The sequence below is a fragment of the Chanodichthys erythropterus genome, chromosome 18 (assembly GCF_024489055.1).
Source record: "Chanodichthys erythropterus isolate Z2021 chromosome 18, ASM2448905v1, whole genome shotgun sequence".
In the NCBI taxonomy this organism is placed as follows: domain Eukaryota; kingdom Metazoa; phylum Chordata; class Actinopteri; order Cypriniformes; family Xenocyprididae; genus Chanodichthys; species Chanodichthys erythropterus.
The window spans coordinates 14,460,954-14,472,964 of record NC_090238.1 but is presented as its reverse complement, the minus strand read 5'-3'; the positions used below and the strand labels follow the sequence as shown (position 1 = coordinate 14,472,964).

Genomic DNA, 12,011 nt, shown 5'->3' with positions numbered 1-12,011 from the left:
TTTTAATTTATAATCAATATAAATAAACATACATTTTATGTGCATTTCCTCCTGATCCTCTCCACCAGCCTCAATTAACTGACATTATTAAATATTCATAAATCACTGGCGCTGATAGCCTCGTGGGCATTGCACCGACATATAGTGCAGTTGTGCTTCGGGCGTCCCGAGTTCAAGTCCCGGCTCGAGGACCTTTCCTGATCCCGTCTCATCTCTCTCTCCCACCTCGCTTCCTGTCCACTCTATACTATCCTATCATAATAAAGGCAAAAATTGCCCAAATAAATCTGAAAAAAAAAAAAAAAAAATCATAAATCCTTTTGACCTTGGCTTGACCATCTATCGGTCAATGTCAATTTAATGACAAATACATGTTTTTTAAAAATGGAATATATTTAAAAAACATTAGATATTAATGTGGCATTGAAGAGCCTGAACATTAGGCTATGTCAGAAATAGTTGTTGAAACCATGGCGCCCATTTTAACTTTAAGGTGTCTCAGAAAAATGCTGAGCTTGGATGACATCAGCACTTGAGTCAGTCTGGGTGATAACTTACACATCACCTGTTTCTCATTTTAATGAATGGCAAAATATGCTCATCTCAGCAAAAAGGAACGGATGACATGCAGGTACTTGAAAGGCATAAGATACATCATCCTTTCTCCTTACTGAGTAATGTTGCTTTCCTTACGGCATCTCTGCTGCTGTTGAAGGAGACTGTTTGATTTGCGGTCTTGTCTATACTGTTGTGCTCAAGACAGCAATACATTTTAATCTTCTTTTATATTGGGTTATGTCATACATGTTGCTTTTTGTCATTTGTAAGATGCTTGTGTCTAATGTTGTCTTGAGGTTTGCAAAATAAGACTTTATTATAAAACATCCCAATTATTAATTTTCACCATGCCCAGGCCAATAGTAGGGTTCAGCGATATACCTATTTAAACAATATACTTGTAAAATTTGTCATTTAAAGAAAAAAGGCTCATTGCTTGCATTTTTTTTATTTTTTTTTATTAAAATTTAAAATTATGTTTAGCATATACTGATAAAAATTATGGATAAAATTGTTTTATTTCAATGAATATGACTAAGATAAAAAATATAAATTAGATGATAAGTGTGTGTGGGTGTGTGTGCTGTGTGTAGTATTTTAGAAGATGTCATAAGGATATTTTAGTAGTTAAAGGGGTGGTTGATTATGATTTCACTTTTTTAAAGGGTTAGTTCACCCAAAAATGAAAATTCTGTGATTTATTACTCACCCTCATGCCGTTCCACACCCATAAGACCTTCATTCATCTTCAGAACACAAATGAAGATATTTTAGTTGAAATCCGGAGGCTCCGTGAGGCCTCCATAGGGAGCAATGGACATTTCCTCTCTCAAGATCCATAAAGGTTCTAAAAACGTATTTAAATTGGTTCATGTGAGTACAGTGGTTCAATATTAATTATTATAAAGCAACAAGAATATTTTTGGTGCGCCAAAAAAACAAAATAAGGACTTATATAGTGATGGACGATTTCAAAACAGTGCTTCATGAAGCATCTGAGCATAAATGAATCAGTGTGTCGAATCATGAATCAAACTGCCAACGGCTGAAATCATGTGACTTTGGCACTCTGAACAGCAGATTCGATACACTGATTCATTTGTGCTCCAATGTTTCCTGAAGCAGTGTTTTGAAATCGGCCCACCAAAAATATTCTTGTCGCTTTATAATAATATTGAACCACTGTACTCACATGAACTGATTTAAATATGTTTTTAGTAATAATATTACTGTATTTAGTAAAATACAGTAATATTATTGAGAAATATTATTATAATTTATTTAAAATATAAAACAATAATTTTATATTTTAATATATTGTAAAAAATTAAGTAATGTCTTCTTGTGTTGGCAAAGCTGAATTTTCAACATCATTACTCCAGTCTTCAGTGTCACAGGATCCTTCAGAAATCATTCTAATATGCTGATTTGCTGCTCAAGAAAAATTACGATGCCATAAACAGTTGTGCTGCTTAATATGTTTGTAGAAACTGTGATACATTTTTCAGCATTTATTTGAAAGAAATAATTTCTAACTTTATAAATGTCTTTACTGTCACTACTGTCTCTGAAAAAATGAAATCTAATGGTGAGGCTCATGATAGCTCGGCTCTCCTCTTCAACTGTCTCCTCTCCACCTCCTGTGTCCTGCCTCATACTCCCCACGGTCGTCTCCCACGCCGTCAGACCGGTCCTGTAGCTCATGCCACACACGGGCTGAGCTGTCAGTGCACGCTTGACTGCAGAGAGAACAGTGTGTCAGAAGACATGCTCGCTCTTCACAGTTCTGTTTGCTTTACTGTCTTGAGTGTGTCTTTGGTGAGGCTGGTGTCACGTCTCTTTGTGGCTACTGTTTAGTATGCGTTATTCTGCAGCTGCAATGCATAGTGCACACAGCTGCATCACGGTGCCACAATGCAGACTTTGTTCAAAACTGCTGATTGCGCTTTTAAGAGGTCAGGCTGAGATTCTCCCCCTCCCACCACTTCATTCAGCTTCCACTCCAGACAGTCGCAAAGCAGGAGTGGGTTTGTATTTTAGTTTGAGGATGTGTTCCTTCCAGTTACCCTAAATGGGACCTTTTTCACAGATCAGCTCTCATTTTTTGTGCAATTATATAACCTCCGCAAAGGAATCTCTGTTCTCTCTCCTGCAGGTACGGAAATAAAGATTTCTTCCGAATAGGAAAATAATGATCGGTGAATGAGGAGGGGGTTCAAGTAGCACAGGGGCCCAGACATTTCCTTAAATAGAGCTCTCTGCGCTCAAATCCGCAGACTTGAGGCTCACATTCCAGGAATAGCTCCAGCTGTGACATTCTACGCCACACGAACACACACACAACCCCTGGAACGTCCACAGGTAGTTGGAAATTGATGTTCCATTCCAGCAAGGCTTTTATAGACGTTACAGTCGTCGGGTTACAATGATACATTGTGCCAGAGGTAGTCCCCAAATTTTCCTTGAGGAAAAAAAAAAATCCTATGAAGCCTGATTTTTTTGTCTCAATTTTTCAAGGAAAACATCAGGTTTCACTTGGGACCTGATCATACTGTTTTTAAAAACTTGCCTCTCATACCATTTATTTTTTTATCATTAAAGGTATCATTTTTAATATAATTTTCTATTTTTGCACAATATATTGGTACTGTATTCAGTATTTGTGCGTGGTATTAATTGTGAATGCTAATTTTCATTTTTTTTTATTTTTTATTTAAATTTAGATGACCTTTTGTTGTCATCTAACACTAATCTTTAAAAACTCCAATAATTTAATAACGCAGTTTAATCTTTAGAAAATCTCAAAATGACTATCCATTTTTAATGCTGTACATTATAATATTGTGATGCCTGAATGCACTTTAGCATTTATTTGGTTCAATATTAGTGTTTTTAAAGGACTAGTTCACTTTCAAATAAAAATTACCTCATGCTTTACCCTCAAGCCATCCTAGGTGTATATGACTTTCTTCTGTCTGATGAACAGAATCAGACAAATATTAATAAATATCCTGACACATCCAAGCTTTATAATGGCAGTGAGCAAGGATCAACAAGCATGAGCTGAAGAAAGTGTCTCCATCCACATCCATCCATCATAAACATACTCCGGGGGGTTAATAAAGCCGTTCTGAAGAGAAGCTGTTTGTGTAAAAAAACAAAAAAAAAAACATATTTAACAAGTTATAACAGATATTATTTATGTAAGTAAATATTTATAAGTAAAACATCTAGCTTCCGCCAGACTGCCTTCCATATTCAAATTATGGACAAAAAAAAAAAAAACGGAACTGACATCATGTCAGTTATGCTTTTTCCGTAAATTAAATAGGGAAGGAGTAGGACGTAGCATTTCGTACATTGAATATGGAAGCTGATCTGGTGGAAGCTAGATATTTTACTTCATAACTTGTTAAAATATGGATATTTATTTACAAATATGCATCGATTCGCTTCAGAAGGCCTTTATTATCCCCCCGGAGCAGTGTGGAGTATGTTTATGATGGATGGATGTGGATGGAGACACTTTCTTCAGCTCATACTCGTTGATCTCGCTCACTGCCATTTATAAAGCTTGGATGCATCAGGATATTTATTAATATAAGTCCGGTTGTGTTCATCTGAATGAAGAAAGTCATATACACCTAGGATGGCTTGAGGATGAGTAAAGTTTGGGGTAATTTTCATTTTAAAGTGAACTAATCCTTTAATTTACTTAAAATATACTATTTTAATATCGTCCATTTATTGATGAACAGCAACAAAAAGAATTAAATAAATAAATAATTGAAATAAAAAAGTTATTTATTAGATTTAAAAAAGGGTTTTTAAGGTAACTTAATATTTTTAAGTTTTTATTGAAGGAAAAAGTTGTATAATAATTGTAGAATAGTTAATTTGTCACAAAAGTTAATTAAAGTGGTGAAATGCACACATCCCCTTGCGCTTCCACAGGTAGACTAAATTTCCATCAATTCCAGAACACATTTAACAGCCGTTACGGTCGTCAGGTTACAATGGCACTTCCTGCCCAAGGTTGTCCTGTCTGGGGGGTATGAATGGAGCAGGTTTTTGGGGCCAAAGTCTGAGGCCTCAGAGTTTCCTCACCGACTGCTGATGAGGTGAAATATCAGCACTCTTCAGCAAAACAATCATAATCCTTCATATCAAAAGAAAAATACAATGACTAGGCTATTCATTATTGTGATTATGGAGGAATCGTTCACAGTCAACATATGTTTGCGGTTGTTGTTTCAGCGATTATCTCAGATAATCAAAATATAGGAATGTTTCTTTTCTCTTTTTTCAGGATCAGGCCAAACCTGTTTTTGCACTGTAGCACATTTGGGAAACAGCATAGCTCATTTGCACAGGTGGAAAGCTTGTCTGGACTTTTATCTAACACAGTAAAGATCAGATAGAGAAAACGCTTCGGGGTCAGTCTTGAATGGGTTCACATGTGCGACGTGACGAGCTTCCTGCATTTGAGAGCGAGAGCTCATCATCCGTACTGAACAATAGAGACGCGCACAGATGACTCGGAGCCACCGTGACTGCTGTGTCTACTGACAGAGGCAGGTGTTTCCCACTTTGTTGTCCATCCAGCTGAGCTCAATGGTTAGTTAGCCTGCGCTGCTATTTCCAACATTGAACAGAATTAGGGGCCATAAATATCACTGGCTCAAAGGAAGAGAGGAAGAAAGTGTACGAGTGAATACAGACAAACTCTCAGTACAAAGCGCCTGCCAAGCCAAAATTAGAACTGTCGGCCTCATTCTCTAATTTCTACAGCAGACGTAACATTTGGCGATATGTGTGTGAAGAGGAACTGAGGGGGCGGATGACCTAAAGTTGTATGCTGGGTAATTAATTCAGCTGACCAAGGGCAACTCTGTCTGTGTAGGAGCCAGAAGTTTAGGACCTTTGAGGCAGATGATCTTGCCTCTTTTCCTCCAAAATCACTGGCTGGCAAACTTTCACAAATCCAACTGGCCTGAGAGCTGAATAATGACGTAACTGACTGTTACAACATAACATGCCCACAAATAAACATTGTCTTTAAGGCTTTTCACACTTGAAATTGTTAACCCTGGGTCATTCTAAACCCCGGGTAAATGGAATTCTGGGTTATCTTGCTTCATGTTTCACACTGCTCATAATTTACCTGGGGTTATCAAATAACCCTGGGTATTCATAAGCTGATATTTCACATTATACATTCCTAAACCCTGGGTTAACGTACTTATTTGCATATTTGAGGTGTCAGTGTCACTGATTGGATAAACGCAGCACACATCGTGTTTACATTAAAGCTGTAGCATTGGGCATCCTTGTATTGCCAACTGTACTATCGAGTTTATTCTGAATGGACATTTCGGACTATAAAGGCAAGAATGAAATGCTCTCTTCTTCACTCAAATTGTTGCGTTTTCTGTCAGCAATTGACATTTTTCCACTCAAATGCTGAATTTACTGTTTATATACAATGCGCAGTGTTTCTGTGACTGTCCAAAGCAGGCAAATATTAGTAAGCGATTGCTAAACATCTGGCTGTAACAGTCTAACACCGCATTGTTTCACACTGTACAAGTTTGGCACCACAATGCGGGGTTAAAAAATGAATTCACTTTCAAATGAAAAAAATTATGAAGTAAAATATCTAGCTTCTGCCAGTCTGCCTTCCGTATCCAATGTACAAATAAAGTGTGAAACTCTTGCGGTTCAAAAAGCTTATGCTACGCTTCCCTTTTCAGCTTCGGAAACAGTGTAACTGATGCGACACCAGTTTACACTTTTCTTCGGACGTGTGGCAGAAGCTAGATATTTTACTTCATAACTTGTTAAATATGGATTTTGTTTTTACACAAATGCATCGCTTTGCTTCAGAAGGCCTTTATTAACCCCTCGGAGCCATGTGGAGTACACGTTTATGATAGATGGATGTGGATGGAAGCACTTTCTTCAGCTCATAGTCGTTGGTATTGCTCACTGTTATTATAAAGCTTGGATGCGTCAGGATATTTATTAATATTTCTCTGATTGTGTTCATCAGAAAGAAGAAAGGATGGCTTGAGGGTGAGTAAAGCTTGGGCTAATTTTCATTCGAAAGTGAACTAATCCTTTAACACTGCAAAAGCGGTGCTAACCCTGCTCCAGAGGAGGGTTTCATAACCCCCAGTTAAAAACAGTGCTAACCCCGCTTCTAAATTACAAGTGTGAAACGTTCCTTTACCCAGGGTTAAAAGTGGTATTTAGAATGACGATAACCCAGGGTTAAATGCAGGGTGAAAAGCACTTTTGTATACAAGCTTATTCCCAGTTTTGAGAATGTGATATCTTTGTGCCATCAAGAAACAATAACAAATTGGCACTGCCCCTTGTGAATGAAAGGGGTGTCAGTGAATTTATTATCTGTGCGGCTTGGCCCAGCTACTATGCATGCTGAAATTTAGGTTGACTATAAGACCCAGACAGGGTGCCGGTGGGGTCCAGGCCTGTGGAGACCTGCAGAGATCGAGCCATTGCCTGTTAAAACTGCCGTTGAGGAAAGGTGGGGCCAATGAAGTTCAACAGGGGCCTCTTTTACATTCTTTCTTTCTCTCTCTTTCTCTGCCAACTAAAGCGTCAGCCTCTCCAGAGCTTTCCGCACACTCCCCGTGGGTGTCATTTCAGGATACCACACATCGATTCTGTCATTTTTTCATTCTTTCCTCTGTTACTTCTTGGAGTGTCATCTGAGGCTTTCCTCTCAGCTTCCCACTCACGGGAGTGTCTTATTCCCGACTCCTGGGAATCTTTTCAATGGGCCTCTGTCCTTCACATGGAAGTGTTTCCACTGGTCATTAGGTGGAATGGAGTTTGGTTTAGCCATACGGTAATGCTCCTCTCTTTCTTTCTCTTCCCCTCCCTGTCCTTTCTCCATATCAATGATGCTCCGTATTTCTCTCCACCCACTACTCTGCTGAATGCATTAGATCTTGGGGAGCCCGTTTAAGGAAGTGTTTGCTAAAGTAGCGTTGAGGGGGATGATCTCAAAAAGAAGGTATGTGTCTAACCAGCGTCGTTTCGGATGCAACGCACCCCAGTCGGAAACTGTGCATTCTTCTGTTAGACCTGTGGTATGCCAGCACATTCCGCACTGCTGAGCTGGAGCAAGCAGCCAGAGGGATGGGTGGGGCATCCTCGCTCGCTCGCTCACACACTCTCTCTCTCTCTCTCTCATTCTTTCTCTTCTCACTCTCTAGCCACTTTTTCCAAATAGGCCATTTTTCCTTTCCCCTCTTTCCCTACTGGAAAAATCTTCTTGGTGCGAGTTTGTACTGTGTCCACAGACCAATTCCAGTGTTGTTTTTTTTCCCCTCATAAGTGGAAAAAAGTACAGACAGACCTCATTTTTAGACTTTCTGATGTGTTATACAGCAGGTTTGTTTGTTTTTTTTACAGCTGCATCTAGTGCATATTGACCTTATTTCTGAACCTAAGGTTGTGTATCCACTGTCTCCCTCTCAAGAGCTTAAAAAGTGGTGCATCATCCTCCCAGGAACACATTGTGTCCTTACTGTGTTGACTCAACAACTATAAAAAAGGAGTGATCCTGTTCTTGCTCTTGCTGTGTTTGTTGTGCTAACAAGACTAATATTGGACAGTGGTTGAGCCTAGGATCACCGTGGTTGCATCCACATTATACTTTACCAAGACACACCATGGTATTACCATAATGTTTTGATTTATCACTGTAAAAAACACTACTATGATGGTGCTGTAAGCTACCATTCAAAAGTTTTGGGTCAGAAACTAGTCACTTTTTTCGGTACACCTGTTCAACTGCTCATTAACACAAATATCTAATCAGCCAGTCACATGGATGGCAGCAACTCAATGCATTTAGGCATTGACGATCCGCTAAAGATTAAACTGAGCATCAGAATGGGGAAGAAAGGTGATTTAAGTGACTTTGAACATGTCATGTTTGTTGGTGCCAGACGGGCTGCTCTGAGTATTTCAGAAATTGCTGATCTACTGGGATTTTCACACGCAACCATCTCTAGGGTTTACAGTGAATGGTCAGAAAAAGAGAAAATATCCAGTCAGAGGCAGTTCTGTGAGTGAAAATGCCTTGTTGATTTTAGAGGTCAGAGGAGAATGGCCAGACTGGTTCGAGCTGATAGAAAAGAAACAGTAACTAACTTATTACAACTGAGGTCTGCAGAAGAGCATCTCTGATCACAAAACACGTCGAAACTTGAAGCAGATGGGCTACAGCAGCAGAAGACCACACCAGGTGCCACTCCTGTCAGCTAAGAACAGGAAACTGAGGCTACAATTTGCCCCGGCTCACCGAAATTGGACAATAGAAGCTTGAAAAAAGGTTGCCTGGTCTGATGAGTCTCGATTTCTGTTGCGACATTCAGATGGTAGGGTCAGAATTTGGCGTAAACGAGACATAAGCATGTTGTCTTGTTTCAACAGTTCAGGCTGGTATTGGTAATGGTGTGGGGGATATTTTCTTGGCACACTTTGGGCAGTTGAGCATTGTTTAAATACCACATCCAATCTGAGTATTGTTGCTGACCATGTCCTTCCCTTTATGAACACAGTGTACCCATCTTCTGTTTGCTACTTCTAATAGGATAACACGCTATGTTACAAAGCTCAAATCACTCCAAACTGGTTTCTTGATAATGACAATAAGTTCACTATACTCAAATGGCCTCCATAGTCACCAGATGTCAATCCAGTAGAGCGCAATTGGGAAGTGATGGAATATGGACAATATGGTCAATATAGACCAAAATCTCTGAGGAATTGTTGAATCTGTGCCACAAAGAATTAAAGCTTCTGAAGGCAAAAGGGGGTCCAACCTGGTACTATCAATTTTGCCAAATTTACACTGCAAAGGTGGCACAGAAGCGTGCTTTTGTCTTTACACAGACTGTTAAATGCTGCTCAGAGGTGGCATAAATGCATTTACACAACAATTTTAACTGCTTATTGTTATACTAGGGGCTGAGGTGGGTCAGAGCAGGCATAATTTAGTCTGGCTGTTATGCTGCATTGTGTCTTTACACAGAATTTTGAGCAGGCACAGAATAGCATTAGCTCAGCTGTGTAAAGATGCCTAAAGTGTACCTAATAAAGTGACCGGTGAGTGTATATTTAAATAAGCAAAAATTTAAGACTAGGTAGTTACTATGGATGCACCATGGAAATCTGTTACCATTGTACTTCTTTTAAGAGACAAAGGTGAAAACGAGGTCGCAAAGCAGTGTTTCAGTGACCTTCTTTCTGTGTGCACTATGTCAGCACAGGGTGTGTGTGGTTTTAGCTGATGCCATCTCTGATGGTCTCATATAAATAGGGTGTTATCACCAGTCCACTGGTGTTTGGATTCGGTGTTGTGGCCATCCTATTTTTAGCATGAGAGAATCATGTGTCTGACAAACATCTCCTCCCATGCAGACGTGAGCGTGTGCGTGACTGTTTGTATGACTGTGCGTGTGTTTTTATCAGCCACCAATTGTGTCCCTGGTGTTAATGGAGGATCTGGTGACATACGAAGGGGGTTGCGTGTTATCCAGGCGTGTATCCAGGTCAAGAGGGGCACTGATGCTGTTACAGCGGTCTGCAGGGGGTTTATATTCAGTCTCTCATTAAAAGTGACTCAAAGTTCATTTAATTAAAAGGGGAAAATGTCTGTCTGCGTACGGTCGGCTGAATGGTCTCTAATGTGCACTGCTTTGGTTTAACCACCCATCTCCGTCTGGTGAACAGCATGTCTGTCTGTGCTTCTGTTTGTTTGTTAAAGGTGTGTCGAGGCTGGCTGTATTTTCTTCATCACACTGGCTTCTTTGCTTCATATATAACATAGCGACCAATATCTCTCTGACACTCTGCTATGGCAGGAGATATACTTCAAAAATGACATTGATGATCAAAGGGTTAGTTCACCCAAAAATGAAAATTCTGTCATTAACTACTCACCCTAAGACCTTTGTTCATCTTCGGAACACAAATTAAGATATTTTTTGATGAAATCCGTTTTTTTTTTTGACACTTTCAAGGTCCAGAAAAGCAGTAAAAACATTGTTAAAATAGTCCATGTGACTACAGTGGTTCAACCTTAATGTTATGAAGCAACAAGAATACTTTTTGTGCGCAAAAACAAAACAAAGAAAACGACTTTATTTAACAATTTCTTCTCTACTCTGTCAGTCTCTTACGCAGTTGATGCAGTGCAGTGCTTCTGTGTTTATGTCCAAATGCCAGCTCAGTATTGGCCGACGCTGTTCGCGTGAGCAGCACAACATATGCATGTGATCATGACGCAGGAGCCGGCCAATAATGAGCTCTGCAATGTGTCTTCAATGTAAAGGTTGTAGGAAACTGACAGGGTAGAGAGGAAATGATTAATTTATTTAATTTATTGTTTTTTTTTTTTTTTTCGTTTTTGCACACAAAGTATTTTCATCGTTTTATAACATTAAAGTTGAACCACTGTAGTCATGTAGTCAGCAATGTCTTTACTACTTTATTGGACCTTGGATGTGGTAATTTCATTGCTTTCTATGGGAAAAAAAACTTGGATTTCATCAAAAATATCTTAATTTGTGTTCTAAAGATGAATGAAGGTCTTACGGGTTTGGAACAACACGAGGGTGAGTAATTAATGACAGAAATTTCATGTTTGTGGGAACTAACCCTTTAATGGTATTATGCAATATTGCTTTTGTATAACAAGAAGTATGAGAAGTAATCAGTTGAATGAATGATTCAGTGACTCACACAAAGACAGTGGCTGACTACTCTTACTATTTCTATTTATTTCTGTTTCATATGTTTTACATGTAAACATTTGTAGTAGTATGATTGTATGATATTCCAAATGCAGTCTTATTTCATTCCTGAATTAATCAATTGATTAAATGATTAATTGGCTCACTCATAAACAATCATTTGTTTCATTCCTAAATTAATCTGTAGTTGTGTAGTAATACTTCTTTAAATATACAATAAAAAGGTGATACTTATATAACTGTATTTACTGTACTTTCATCATAAGAGGCTTCTTTTAAAAACAGTAAAAAAAGTTACCGACCCCATGTGTACATGTATAATTATAATATGAAAAATAATTTGTATTATCCATTATCAACTTTAACAGTTTGTCTCAATTGCATCTTGCCTTTTTTTTCTTTGTGTATCCAGGATAGCAAATAAGAATCATTAATCATTAATGATTCAGTGACTCACTCATAAAGACAGTGGCTGGTTTCGAAATAGCCTGCTACGTTTACTATTTCTGTCAGATCTTTGTATGTAAAAATTAGGAGTAGAATGATAGTATGTTATTCCGAATTCAGTCAGTCATTTGTTTAGTTCTTGAACAAATCAGTTGATTGAATGATTCATTGACTCACTCGTAAACAGTCATGTGTTTAGTGAGGCTCACTCAG

The 12,011-nt window shown here is 38.6% G+C and overlaps 1 protein-coding gene across 3 annotated transcripts in view; it reads left to right on the top strand.

Annotated features, from left to right (window-relative positions):
- The window catches only part of samd4a (sterile alpha motif domain containing 4A), a 55,685-nt gene that overhangs the window by 13,639 nt on the left and 30,035 nt on the right, over window positions 1-12,011 (top strand). The window contains exon 1 of one of the 3 annotated variants that reach the window (XM_067367979.1): window positions 7,230-7,432. The exons of the other annotated variants lie outside the window; for them this stretch is intronic. The gene's annotated coding sequence lies outside the window, so the exon portion shown is untranslated. Of the gene's footprint in view, window positions 1-7,229; window positions 7,433-12,011 lie in introns of those variants that run through there. 3 annotated transcript variants of the gene reach the window in all.